Raw genomic sequence first — 14,707 nt, forward strand, 5'->3', positions numbered from 1 at the left:
TTGATTCTAGTTCAGATGAGTTAAGCATTGAACCTGTAACGACCAACCGATTTGAGGAAATTCAATCAAAATTACATTTAGGTCATTTAAACAAAGAGGAACACGAACACGTGTTAGATATCATTGAGGAATTTCCGGAACTATTCCATCTACCCGGGGATAAATTAAAATTTACACCCGGTATTAAACATCAAATACCTACTACAGATGATATTCCAATCAACACGCGACAGTATCGTTTTCCTCCAGTTCATAAAACTGAAATAGAAAATCAAATTAAAGTCAAAATCGATAACGGAATAATAGTTCCTTCAAACTCGCCGTATAATTCACCTGTGTGGATTGTACCGAAGAAACCAGACTCAGCGGGAAAACCAAGATGGCGCATGGTGATAGACTTTCGAAAATTAAATGAAAAGACCATCGGAGACGCGTATCCATTGCCGAACATTACCGATATCTTAGATCATCTCGGTGAGGCGCAGTATTTTTCAACCTTTGATCTTGCTAGCGGTTTCCAACAAATTGAAATGGATCCACGCGATAGAGCCAAGACCGCGTTCACAACACCAAACGGTCATTACGAATACGTTAGAATGCCGGAAGGATTGAAAAATGCGCCAGCGACATTTCAACGGTTAATGGACCAAACATTACGCGGATTGCAAGGCGTCGAAGTTTTCGTTTATTTGGACGACATAGTGGTTTACGCGAAGAATCTGGAGGAACACGGTAAAAAGGTCCGACGATTATTCAATAAATTAAAAGAAGCAAAATTAACTTTACAACCGGATAAGTGTGAATTTTTGAAAACCGAGGTCGCATATCTAGGCCACATAATTAGCAGATCGGGAGTTAAACCGGACCCGAAGAAAATAATTGCAGTTCGAAATTTTCCAACACCCAAAACTCAGAAAAATATTAGAGAATTTCTTGGACTCGCTGGCTATTACAGGCGCTTCATAAAAGACTTTGCGGCTAAAGCTAAGCCACTCACTGAACTTTTGAAAAAGGAAACACCTTTTAATTGGGGAAAAGATCAAAAGAAAAGCTTTAAAATCCTTAGAAAATCTTTATGTCAACAACCAATTTTGCAATATCCAAATTTTGATAAACCTTTCACTTTGACTACTGATGCATCTGACTATGCCATTGGAGCAGTTTTGAGTCAGGAAGTCGAGGGCTATGATATGCCTGTCGCCTACCTGTCTCGTGCTCTGAACAAGGCAGAACGAAATTATTTTACAACTGAAAAAGAATGTCTCGCAGTCGTATATGCTGTTAACCAATTTCGACCTTACCTTTATGGCCGAAAATTCCAACTCTTCAGTGATCATGAACCATTAAAATGGATCGACAATTATAAAGATCCGGGACAAAGATTAGTACGATGGAGGCTTAAACTTAGAAATTATGATTATGAATTTAATCACAAAGCTGGACGATTGAATGTCAACGCGGATGCGCTTTTGCGAAATCCAGTTCCCGACACCGATGAAAACAACCAAACGTCGGACTCAACCGATAACGATAGTGACAGTAGTGATTTTATAGTCAAATCAATAGATGATTTTCCAAAATATTCAGACTACTTAAAAATTATTAAAACAGCAGATATTAAAAATCCAGACATTATAGAAATAGATGAGAGTGTTTTCGACAAACTCGACAATTACGCGCATACAGTTTCAGCGGATCTAGAGATGAAAGCCGGCATTGCAGCCGACTTCCGAAAACGGTACGGTGTACCGGATCATCTCATTAGTCAAGCCGATTTACACTCAGTAGCAAAATTAGAATTACCGGAACACAAAATTTATTACATTATGACTAAATTAAACTTTTGGGATAAACCTACTTACGAAGACTTGTACCGTAGTTTGGTAAATTTCCGGAAAATTCTAGAAGACGATTCAGTAAAGTCAATTCGGATACCTAGAATGGGTTGCGGTTTGGATAAACTGGAATGGCACAAGGTGAGAATCATGCTACGATATATTTTCGGAGGAACAGGAATTAAAATTTATGCCTGTACAAATTTAGCCTTGATAGAGAACCAAAGTCTTAGAACGATATTTGCTATTACCAACCCGTTACCAGTTATTAGACCTAAGCCGAAACATAACCAATGGCGGATTTTACCAATTGACTCGAATCCTACAAAATTACCATCGTCAAAATTTGAAAGACCAATTGCGAAATCAGTTTCCTCAGCGAAAGGTAATCGACCAACTATTGCATCAAGCTCATCTAGCAATACCAGAAAGTCAGCTGACGACACGTTTCAGCCAAGGTACGAATATCAAAAGATAGTTGACCTAGGTACAGATGCGATTGCATCAAGAACGCGATCGCGGGCGAAGACAACAACAGGAATTAGGGAAAATCTAAATCTGATACCGGAGGCCGATTCGACAGATTCATCCGATGATGAATCCTCCGAACCGCCGGCCTACCGGAAACAACGTAGTGTACTACCAAGTTTAAGGTCAGAACAAACGACCACATCGCGAGACGCGGTAGAACAGGAACAAATTGACTTACAGACAGACGCAAATACTGACGCGGACGATGAATCTGATTTAGAGCCCGAAAATATAGCAATCGAATTGAAGTCTACACGGATAGATAACGAGTCAGATGACGATGTATTCCTGCCAATAGAACGAGAATATAGGGTCAGAAGACCACTGATAGACCCAGCAGAGTTACGGAAATCTTTTGACCGTTTTGACAAATCATTACATGAGAGGAGTATCATAAATAATGTAGATGAGGAAGGCATAGAACTACCAGGTTCTATATCGGAAGGCGAAAATTTAGAGGAATTAGCTCGCGAAGTACTAGACGAACTCGACGAGACAGATGACGAAATTCTAAATAACAAAATTGAAAGATTTATAGAACGAGTGAGGAGTAATAAAGGCAGTAGCGACGAGGCTGACAAGACTGGGACCAGTCAGAGTAATTTGAATGAATCTTTAGTCACTCGACCTTTTCAAAAATCGACTATACCAACACCTTTAGTTGTTCCCCGACCAATAGCACTCTCGACTCCGTATCCTTTAAGTATGATACCAGAATCGAATGAGACAGGGGATATTTTAATACAGAATAAGGTCACTAAGACGCCAAGACGCTTACAACCAGAGTTAGGAAGTTCCAATATAACAAACAGTATCAAAATTACTGAAAGGATACCACCAGACCTAGAGGTGAGACAACATTCAAATTTACCAGCTGCAACTCGCACTAATCGAGGAAAAATTTCACTAAGTAGAGAGAATTTAACATACGTAAAAGATAATTATGTCCATTTCACTTCCATAGATTCAGAACTAGCAACACCAATTAGCAGACTGCTAGGTGATTTAGAGATTATAAACCCCGACAAACAACGCGATGCGAAACCAAAGTTAGGGCAGATTATTGTAACAACGCAAGGAAAGTACAGAGTATTTAGCCTTGTGATCAAAAAGAAATACTTTGATAAAATTGAATTACAGAATGTAAAACTAGCACTGGAAAATTTGAAAAGGATATTGTCTGATCTGGAAATCAAAACTTTCAGAATTTCAAAATCAGGAGACACGACCGACGAACTACCAACAGATATCTGGCCAAACTTATTACTAGACACTTTTGAAAACGAAAACGTAGACATTACCATCTGTACTGGAACATGTAGTGTACCTCCAGCAGATATTAGATCTGAGATAATAGCGGAATTACACGCGGGAGTGATCGGAGGACATAAGGGAATGACAAAGACGTACCGCAGGATTAGGGAAAGGTTTTATTGGCCACGAATGCGTGACGATATTAGCAATTTCATTAGAAAATGCGGAAGTTGTCAAGAACAGAAATTGGTTCGAGTAAGAACTAGGGAGCCAATGATGATAACGAACACTCCATCAGAGCCGTTCGAGAAAATTTCACTCGACACTGTAGGCCCATTACCACAGACGACTAATGGTAATAAACATATTTTAACTATGCAAGATAACTTGACCAAATTCTGCATCGCCGTGCCTTTGCCTAATATTAGAGCCGAAACCGTAGCTCACGCGATGGTGAAACATTTGATTTTGCAATTCGGGACACCGAAAATAATTTTGACAGACAGAGGAACAAGTTTCGTAAATAGTTTATTACAGAAATTAGCTGATGCTTTTAAAATTAAACACATAACTACATCAAGTTATCGCCCGCAATCTAATGGCGCTTTAGAACGCAGCCACATAGTTTTGACTGAGTATATCAAACATTACATAAACGAATTCAACGATTGGGATGAGCTAGTTCAATTTGCGATGTTTTCATATAATACGGCAGTTCATGAAGCCACAAATTTTACACCGTATGAATTGGTTTTCGGAAGAACAGCGCACTGTCCAAACTCATTCGAGACAAACGAGTATCCTCCAACGTACAACTCTTATCTCAATGATCTAATGATTAGAATGAAAGAAATGCAAACTATAGCTGCTAATAATTTGATACAGGCAAAGCAAAGGTCGAAAATGTATTACGACAGAAAAGTACATCCTTTTAAAGGTAAGCCAGGGGACATGGTACGCGTTCAGATAGAGGCTAGGAAAGGGAAGTTTAGCAAGCGATATCAGGGTCCATATAAAATCATAAAGGTCTTGGAAAACAATAGCGTGGTGTTGGAAGGTAATAATGGTGAGAGATTTGTAAAACATGTAGACAAACTCGAATTGGCTTATTGAATGGATAAAAGGAGTCAGAACATGCAGAATAGATGAAGAGCACTCATTTTCGGAACCAGTAACGAGGAAGGTCATGTGGAAACCGAGGTGACACAGATGAGCCCAGAAGCGAGTACAATGCGAAAAGACCTGCGGAAACAATCCGAAGAAATTTTCATATAAAATATGCGTAGATTCTTTAATTTTAAATAGTTTTAAGATTAACGCCATCGGCTGGGGCGTGACCAACCGCAACGAGGGATACGCATCTGTAACTAGCTCTAAGTTTGAAGTTGACATCTAGGATGAACGTTCACCGTTGAACTCCATCCGCTCTTAGAGGCCATTCAGAAATTTCCCAAATACCCAGTATGACGTTAACCTCAAAACCCGTCCTTTCTTTCGAAATTCCTTCCTTCCCAAATTGAAATCAAAAACTACAGTACATTAGTAAATATGACCATTGGAATTCCGGCAAACACTTATGTGAAACGGCAATCTGCTGAAAAATTTTACAAAAATTAACAGGAGAAAAGGCGAGTACGAGTGGCTGTATGCAGTCTACAAGCTGTTCGAGTCCAGACTGAACCTTTTCCAAAGAAACCCAGGGAAACATCACTCTCCTGAGGTGACGGAAACCTACGGGCACATAAAAGGGATGTCGATCCGGTTGCCGATACACCGCAGCACTTCAGAGTACTGCCAAAATGTCTGCTCGTCAACCAACATCGATGAGGATCCGCTGCCAAGGTACTCACCCTACACCTACGGAGGTGGACCACCACGAGTATCAGTGGGCTACATATTACTGGATCCACCAGAAGGCTACTAAAACCTAAGCCTTCTCTACGAGCAAATGCTGCAGACCTCGATCACCAGCCAGAGGACACAATACACCTGATTTCCAGTAGCGCCGAATGCTGATGAAAATATGCATATTTAATTTAAAATTTATAGACATGTTCATGTGATGGGGAAAATTGGCTAATCAGTTCAACTGATTACCGAGAGTCAGTCTCACGCCAACTGAATCCTTCAGAAACATTAACAGCAACCTCACCGTAGAAATGACACGCACGACAAGTAGGAAACAATAACAACGTTTCGGCTAATTAGCCTAACCGATCACCGAAAGTAGAATCCACCGCCGAAAAGAAAAAAAAAGGGCCGCACAATTCACGAGATCCTCGCAATCACAATCTTACTGGACAACTCCAAAATGTTTAGAAAACACTTAATGTGTTCCGTTCGATACCCGAACTCTTCGATAGCAAAAAGTAAAATCCCATGAATGCCTCACCCATTATAGTTGAAGAATCCTCTATTCACAAGAGAAACCGGCTGACCAGCATTGCTGATCAACGAGAGAAATTCTGCCGCCGGCTACTCTGTCGTGGATAGGACACAAACGTCAAATAGAATAAGATATTTACCTTATAGGATTTTTATAGATATAACCTTAAGCAATTGTATACATGCTTCATTTTTATTAATATACATCAACGAGGACGTTGACTTTTTCTAAGTGGGGAGGGATGTTACGCCCCGACGTACCGCCTAGGCGAACCTTTTGTTCAATCGTACATAGCGACCAAAGACGGCTTATTTCAATAAAACATCTTGAACATTTGTGAATAAGCTGCAGCGCAATAAACAGCGCTAAAATAACAGATTGTCTAAACAGGGGATTTCCACCGCTCTTAGAGGAAGCAACGCAGAGCCTCAGTATTAGTTTTAGTTTAGGGTTATTTAGCGGTACCAAGAACCTAAATTGAAGTGCGGACATGAAACGCAGTGGCACTCAGCCCAAAAGTATCTTCTTTTTCTAAATCAAAATTATAATTATTAATAATTAGGCTAAACCGATTATACAATATGTACCAAGTTAAAATAGGCTATTTATTAAGATGTCTGCTCGAATGTGTGAGAATTACACCTACATATCTTTTGCTCATAGTTATAGTATGTAACCGACGAGATTGAGAATCGTCGGAACACCGTCTTAACACTCGAGTCGGACCCGGAAAAACCCTGACCATGCCGATTCTGGCACCGGGAGGTCGCCCTTGCACCCCATTGGCTGATTACCGTTGTACTTAGTTGCACCGAGGGTTCTTGGACCGTCAGGCCCAAGAAACAATGTCTTTCGTCTGTCAAGTCGCGTGGTGCGTGGACGTCAACCCGGGTCAGCCCTTCTGGTCGATAGTAGTGTTCGGAAAATCTTCGTTGTGACCGGCCTAAAGTACCAAGCTGATTCGTCATCTTAAAGCTTTCAATTTGTTCTGTGAATTGCAAAGACTTTCTATCACCTAACTTCATTTCTTTCCTGTTTCTGTACTAACTCTCTTATTTTCACGAATAGACATTTTTATGATATTCATTTCCTTCAATTTAAAATCAAATTAAGCTCCGCCCTGATTCTCAAGAATCAGGTAAAGTTTAAGTGTTTGACTAAAATAATTAATAGTAACTTCACGACAAACCATATTAATAATCCACCAAATAACTTCTACGAAACCCGAATACTCGTCTACATCTGAGGTGAGGCTCTGCTCCAGTTACCAACGACACGATCCGACGGCTCTCAATCTCGTCGTCACCAACATCAAAAGATAAGTCAATTCGAGCAGCGTTCACCAACACTTTTCAAATTCTTGTTTTTACCAAACCATCAAAATTATCTTTCAATTAAACACCAAGAGTTGGTGGTGAGCTTTTCTTGCCATCTTCGAGACGCATGTTGTTTTCTAAGAACCTTTATAAGAAACAATATTAGATTTGGAGCCTAGTTGTGGAAAATATCCTTTGGGTATTCCGAGAGTGATTCTCCAATCTTCAGCTCGGCCCCAGCATCTAAGCCACTTCAACATTGTAATTAACCACGAATTTTCATAACGTGATTTCATAAAACTTGTTTGCATTGACCGGCGGAAGCACGTATACAAAGTCTTTTACACAGGGTTGTCGTCCGTGTGCTCCTGCACATCCCGAGAGCGATTCTCCCGACACGACCTTGTTGGTTTTATTAGAAAGACGTAAGGTTGTCGTCCGTGTGCTCCTGCACATCCCGAGAGTGATTCTCCCGACTCAACCTCAACGGCTATTATCATTAATTCTAAATTATCAGAAACACTTCTAGTGACGGGTGCTTCCGCGGGCCAATCCAATTGGCACGTTAGTTTACCAATCTCATAAATATAGAAAGAAAGAAGGATACAAAAATTTAAAAGACCATATAGTATTAATACGCGTTCAATATAGATGTTCTTGGTACAAGCTTCTATTTTGTTTCATTTCCGTAACCATTTAAGAATCCGAATAGTCCGTCTTCTCAAAATTTAATCGTTAATATAACCTTTGTTCATTGTTATCAATTTACCAATTACATTTACCTATCGTTTGAATTATACATATTCTCTTTTACCAGTTAACTCAAAATCACCATTTATTTTGAACGACGACCTTCCCCAATTTTAGAATTAGCCTCAACCTATTTAAACAAAGCTCACAGCCCTGTATAGGACTAAAGTAACACGATCCTACAAATACCGGCGTACCGAAAGGTAGGTCCTTCTTAGTTTTAATTTTTATTCAGCGCTGTTACGTGGGTGCATAATTGATTATTATCTTTAATAGTCATAAACTTTCATCGCTCTCCACACGTTCACCCTCCCACGTAACATGTGGTATCAAGGGACCAATTAGAATTCCCAAATTTAAAAAAAAATTAGACATTTCAGCTGCAGACATACTTATATATTATATTGTATATTAGTATTATAGTATTTGTATATTATCGTTTTTTAGATTTTGAGGCGAAATTGGGGGTGGAATGTTAGTGCTATTAGCTATTCCATATTTGTGCGACTTCATATATGTGTTCAATTCTTCAAGTGTGAATCGCTTAGTCTCGTATATATAATATTCAAGTATTGCAATTATATCAAAGAGACACACACCTTCGAGCAAATCGTGCATAATATCGACAGATATATTTTTTGTTACACGAAAATTGACTAGGCAATGGAAAATGCAATCTGCCTTAATTCCTGTGCGACTAGGATCTTGCAATTGAAGGTCTCTTTGGTAAGATTTCACTGTTTGCATAAATGCTTTATCCTCCATAGTTGCTAGTGATCGCTGAATTTTATTCATCTTGCAAAAACGACACGAATAATTCGCATTAAAAGATTCATTAAAGCCTAGCAATGAATGAAGCCCTAAATTGTCCCCGATTATCAGTCCTAATTTGAAGAAAACTGTGGTCTTCCTTTGTGGTAAATCAAGTTCAATTCCCTTTGACTCGAGAAACTTTAATTCATCAATTAATTTTCGAGACTGCAAAATTTCCAAACTCTTCTCTATCCTTGGAGTAAAGGAGCAAAGCGTGAAATATTGATGAGAGACAGGACTGATATTGTGGTGGAAAACAAGGCAGTGATATATAAACCCCACCTAGTTTATTTTGTCCTGCGTGACTGCCAAGAGGATTACCCGTTTCATAGTCGTCGAAGTAGAGAAAGAGAGGTAGCACTTGTTTTGATTCGAGATTCATTATAGTATGTTTCCACAAAACACTCTGGACAAAATTTGAAATTACATTTGATTCTTTTTCTAATTTTTCTTTGTATGTAAATGCGAGATCATAGACGTTTGGAATTTCGAAAATTTTTCTTAACATTTCTCTTAAAGGAAATAACATTGCCGTAGCATATTCTTTCCTTGCTTTGATCTGACCATCATGAGTACGTTTTACTTCGTGAGATCTTTCACCAACCACAAATTTAATCGGCTCAATAAAATTTGTTGCTGTTTTAAGTGACTCCATGCGTTTGTGTTTGGTATCAAGTTTCTTGAAGATTCCCTTAAACGTATCAAACATAACACTTACGTCTTTTAATATTTCAGAGGATTTAGGATCGCTATTATACTTGATGTTGAGTTCTTTTTCGATAGCATTCAATCCAGAGCTTACTATTGCCTTATTCGAGTTAAAAAAGAGCTGGTTTTGAAATCGAGAACACGAACTGTTTATTTTCGAGCATTCGTCAAGTACAGTATCTTCTAACGTTTTCCGAATTTTCGTTACGCATATCGTCTGTCGCTTTGACGTTAGGTTAGGAACAGAGTCACTCAAACAGCTAGAGACTGAAATTTCGCCGTCTTTCTTATCTTGTATTGATGACTTAGAAAATGGGATATCGACTGCAACAACTGGTTTCGCCGCAAAAGTAACAGCTGACGTGCTAGGGACTGCGTTAGATATTACTGAATTTGAATCGTCGTGTTCTGTTAGCCAATGAGTTTTAAAAGCATGAAAAGTATTGTACATGCGAGAGCATGAAGCCTCGCTACACCTGAATTTTTCGCCGTCACTGTAATTATGCACTAGTCTCAAGTGTTGCTCCAAGTGACTGATTGACGCGGTATGTGGACACAAAAAACAGAGTGGCATTTTGAATGTAAGCTATGTGTAATCTGATTTTTGATGACTGATTTGTTCAAGTTCCCCAACAAATTTTGAAACGCAAGGAACCGTAATATCTGTTTCCCCCTGAATTCCATAGAATCGACGCTGTATAACCATCCAAGGTAATAGAGCGTTCTTCGGGTAGTCTAATTGTAAAACATAAAAGCTTTTAAAAGTTACATCGATAGCTTTGAGAGCTGAAGGAACCTGGTATCTTACGTCATTGATACAGACGTAACACTCTTCGATGGTTTGCAGTGTCTTGCTGACAATTACAGGTAGTGGTTGTTCACGCTCTCCACGCGTAACAGTTCTTTCCCGTCGTAAAGAAAGTTCTGCTTCTAGCTCTTCAATACTCTGCAAGTACACAAATATACTGAAATGATTGCGTAAAATTGGGGTTTCAAATTAAATTTTTTTATTTCATATTCTCGTAGATTGGAGAAAAACATTTTGGACGTATTTTTTATTTTATGATTGAATCAAAATTTCCATTAATATAACAGATAGAAAACTATAACATTGTGACGTCATCCATGTTAAGATATATCTATATATATATATAGATATATATATATATATATATATATATTGTGACGTGGCGGGTCTACCAGCCCGTCACCGACCCGCACCTCCACTCCCAGGCGGCCGCGTCAAGCGCTCTTAAAGAGCAAGGGAGAGTCCTGCCGTGCCGCCAATGAACAACCAGAGTTAGCTTTAAGATTCATGTATTGTTGCTAATGCTTTTTGTTACTCCCCCAACCCATTCTCTGAGGTGACCGCCACTGCCGCCGCCACTGCCGCCGCCAATGCCGACGCCATCCAACGACTACCCTGCGCTGCCGTCGCGGGAAACGCGGAGGGACCACAGGACGACCGGCGCGGAGTTCGAAGCCCCGGACCCAGTAGTCGCGCTGTTGCTTGCTCGGACCTCGATGCCGCCAAGGACATGCTGCCGCTGCCGCCCAGGGGTCGAGTTGCCTCCACCTGAGCCTCCGATAAGACCGGCCTTGCCACCCGGCACCCACAAATAACCGGACTCAGTCTCCCCCTGGGCTCGCCGATGCCGACAGGACATTTCCACCTTCGCCAGCCCACCCTCGCAACCCGCAGCACAGCGCGGCGAACAGACCGGCTGCCTAGGCTCCGCCGGTCTCTCGCCAATCTACTTATCATCCCCTCCCGTAGCGCCACCGCGGGATCGCGATCGCCGAGGGCCGGCGGCCACCTCACTCTCCCTTGCGCTGCGTCGTTAACAGCCACGTAGTGCATCGTAGTGATAAAGGCTATTTAGTAGACTGTGTAGTAGTTGCGAGAATTGGAAATCGAGTCCTCTGGTGTACCGCTTGAAGCAGGAGTAGCTGCCGTTTGTTGAGAAAGGACGCTGTGTGCCGTGAAAAGGTAGGCTGCCGTTACCCCGAATCTCGCTGGCTATAGATTCTCAACGGCCTCAGGCCATTTTTCCTTTTGCAACAGGTTGCCGGCCGGCTTCGGTCGGCCATTTTGTGTGAAAGCCCGTGAGCCTCGTGGTAGCTAAGCTTTTCTATTCAATTGTATTTCTGATTTTAATTGCTACCTTGATTTATTCTAATTACGATAAGATACTCTGGTTGTTCATTCGCTAATCTTTTGCCGCTTTATTGTAGCGTATACTTTGTAATAGATCGTGTACCGTGCCGCTTCCCGGCCGCGTACCGAGTACGTGGGTGTGAGAGAGAGAGAGAATCTGTGAGTGAGTGTGTGCGCCCGTGCCGTCGTTGCCGAGCGTAACTACCACCGTCAAGCAGCGACAGGCGACCGTGCCGATAATATAGAAAAAGTGAAGGAGGATTATCTCGTGTTTGTGAAGCCTTTAGATTGTTAGCAAGCTTGTTTTTAGAATTGTTCTGCCTTGGTTGGAGTTTTGAAATTGTTAACGAACTTGCTTCACCACGAGTCCGTAGTCGCATGAGTTATTGAATTGTTACTGATTTTATGCCGCTTATTACTCGCTTATCTTGGTCGCTTGCCGCTCGTCGCTTCTAGCTTATACTGCTTGATTTTGCCGTGTTCTATTGACTTGTTGAATTTTGTTGCTGTGTTATATTTTATGCTATTTGGTTTTATTTTTATTTATTTTTGAATTGTATCGAAGCGTACCGCCACCGATAAGACCGCTTGCCGTGTAACTATTTTATTGCCTGTTGCCTTCTGCCTTGCCGTAACGGCGCTGTTTGTTAATAAATGCTGGTAATTACATCTATAATCATTCGATTATCATCTATACTATTTCACCTTCGCGCCCACGTTCCCCTCACCGCTAGCTAGTCGGCTGTTTTTGTGTGTGCTTGCCCCTGCTATAGTTTCGCTTTGAGATTTGGTGGTGTGAGTTTGGTTCGCCGTTCGAGTCGGCGAACGGATACTATTGGACGGTAAATTTCGAATCTGGTAAGAGTGTATACTCTTACGGCTCTCTCGAGCCTGGCGCCCAACACCTGTTCTGCAGTGCCGTCAACCTTTATTTTTTTCATCTTTCTATTGCCGTGTTGGCCAACGCCATTTTTGTAAACGAGCCTCTGTGCCGACCCCGCTTTCCCCCGAGTGAAGTAAAAAGCCCGTTACAATATATATATATATATGTAAGACGAAAGACGGTCTAGTCTAACCCGATTCACGTCAATACCTTAAATCCGTACCGGGGCTTAACGACAGCCCACCAGTCTAAGCCTAGTGGGGAGAAATACAACTATTGGGAAGAAATATAAGCCGGACCACTCTCGAAAACATCATCAGTCCTCATTTGTCCGTCGAGTAGCGCGGATTGATTTTGTGAACCCCAGTTGTAGCCGACACTTTTCCACTATTAATAAATAATTGACTTGAATATCATCCTGTGAGTTGCCCAATTTCTTAACTACCGCCACCAACATTACATATATATATATATATATATTAAAATCAGTGAAATTCAGTCACCAATAGAATGAAAAATTATCATTTTTAACGAAAAAAAAAAAATACGTCCTCATTATTTTGGCTTGCACTGCATTATGCACCCATAAAAATGGAAAAAAAAAATTTCATTTGAAACCCCATTTACATCAACGAACAGACATCGTTTATGAGACTCTCGTACCTTTACATAAAGCAAAAACTCGCTCTGTACTTCAACTTTGCTGGGACGACGAATCGCATTCGATGTTTTCGTTGCCGCTGGCGGTGGTAACAACAATGGAAGTAACAGAAGTGTAGCGGCACTGTTCAAATCTATATGAGTAGATGTGTACATGAATAATATTTGAGTTTCAAGGTGGTATCGCTTTGATGACGAATTTAAAAAGTGCAGCGTCGTTCTATCTGGTGACTGCTGTCCATCGTTGGTGTTTTTGGTATTTTCGTCTATCACCCGTATTAGAATCTTGATACTACTGTCTGGGCGTTTCTTTTTTTTTTTTGTTTTGCAAAAGGTCAAAATTTCGTTCTCAAATGACAAGTACTCTGTGAATAATATGTCTGTCTTCTCTGGATATATTTGAGTAAAATCAATCTCAATCTAGATATCAATGCGGCAATATTAAAGATATAAAATCAATTACAAATTATGTTCATGAATAGAAATGTCAGAGTTCGAATTTTGCTAGAATATTTTGTATGAATACCAAGAGAGTGCCAGTGATAGGATGCATCAACGAAGGGAAATCGGTCATATATATCTCGCTCGAACAATTCTGGGTATCATTAAGTTCTTTTATTCTTCTTTTCGATGTTTCTGACCAATATTTTTCAACGGTGCACCACGGATCTATTGGGTTTTTAAGCCACTCGATTTTCTTGTCATAATCTTCTGCAGAACACTCTACAAATAATAATTTGATTACATATTTTATGCGTATTATTTATCGATAAATTAGTTGATGAAAGTTGGTGAGAATTAGTTAAAAAATGGATTCAGTACAATGAATGTACCTCCCCGCACGACTGCGAAAGGAGTTTGCCGAAAGATTTTTTTATTCTCCAATGTTTATTGGATGGGGTTGACATTTTGTATACACTGAGAAAAAAAAATCACCCACATTATAATGTGGGTGAAAAGAAAATCAAGACTCTTGCGATGAAACTTAAACATTTTGCCGTTCCTTTTAATGAGGTTTTGCCAAAAGTTCCTTGCGTCCCAACTTTCATCGCAGAAAGTTTAAACTTTTTTTCTGCGATGAAAATTGAGACGCAAGGACCTTTTGGCAAAACCTCATTGAAAGGTACTGCGAAAGGTTCAAGTTTCATCGCAGGAGGTGTGAATTTTTAATTTTTTTTTCGGCCTACTGAAATAATAAAGACTGAATAGTAGGTATTGAATAAAATAAAATTGTAGTTTCATTATCATATTAATTGAAAAAACTATCAAGTTTTTACGTTCTATGAAAATATTTGAATGGAGGCAAAAAAGCTACGAGATAGAGCGACACTGGTTCTGACAACAGTTAGCAATAATTGGCCTGCAAGCAGCTATCATTTAGTTTGTTATACGAGCCACTGCTTTTTATCAGTG

General features: G+C 40.1%; 1 protein-coding gene and 1 long non-coding RNA gene across 2 annotated transcripts in view; both read right to left on the bottom strand.

The window, feature by feature from the left end:
- The window catches only part of LOC124413421 (dipeptidase 1-like), a 1,027,592-nt gene that overhangs the window by 914,826 nt on the left and 98,059 nt on the right, over nucleotides 1–14,707 (bottom strand). The window lies entirely within an intron of this gene.
- Nucleotides 4,275–14,222, bottom strand: LOC124413429. Its single transcript, XR_006929871.1, has 3 exons — nucleotides 14,212–14,222; nucleotides 9,469–9,478; nucleotides 4,275–4,399 (listed from the first exon to the last, which is right to left on the bottom strand). It is a non-coding gene; the product is annotated as an uncharacterized LOC124413429 (long non-coding RNA).

This window comes from Diprion similis, chromosome 12 (assembly GCF_021155765.1).
Source record: "Diprion similis isolate iyDipSimi1 chromosome 12, iyDipSimi1.1, whole genome shotgun sequence".
NCBI lineage: Eukaryota > Metazoa > Arthropoda > Insecta > Hymenoptera > Diprionidae > Diprion > Diprion similis.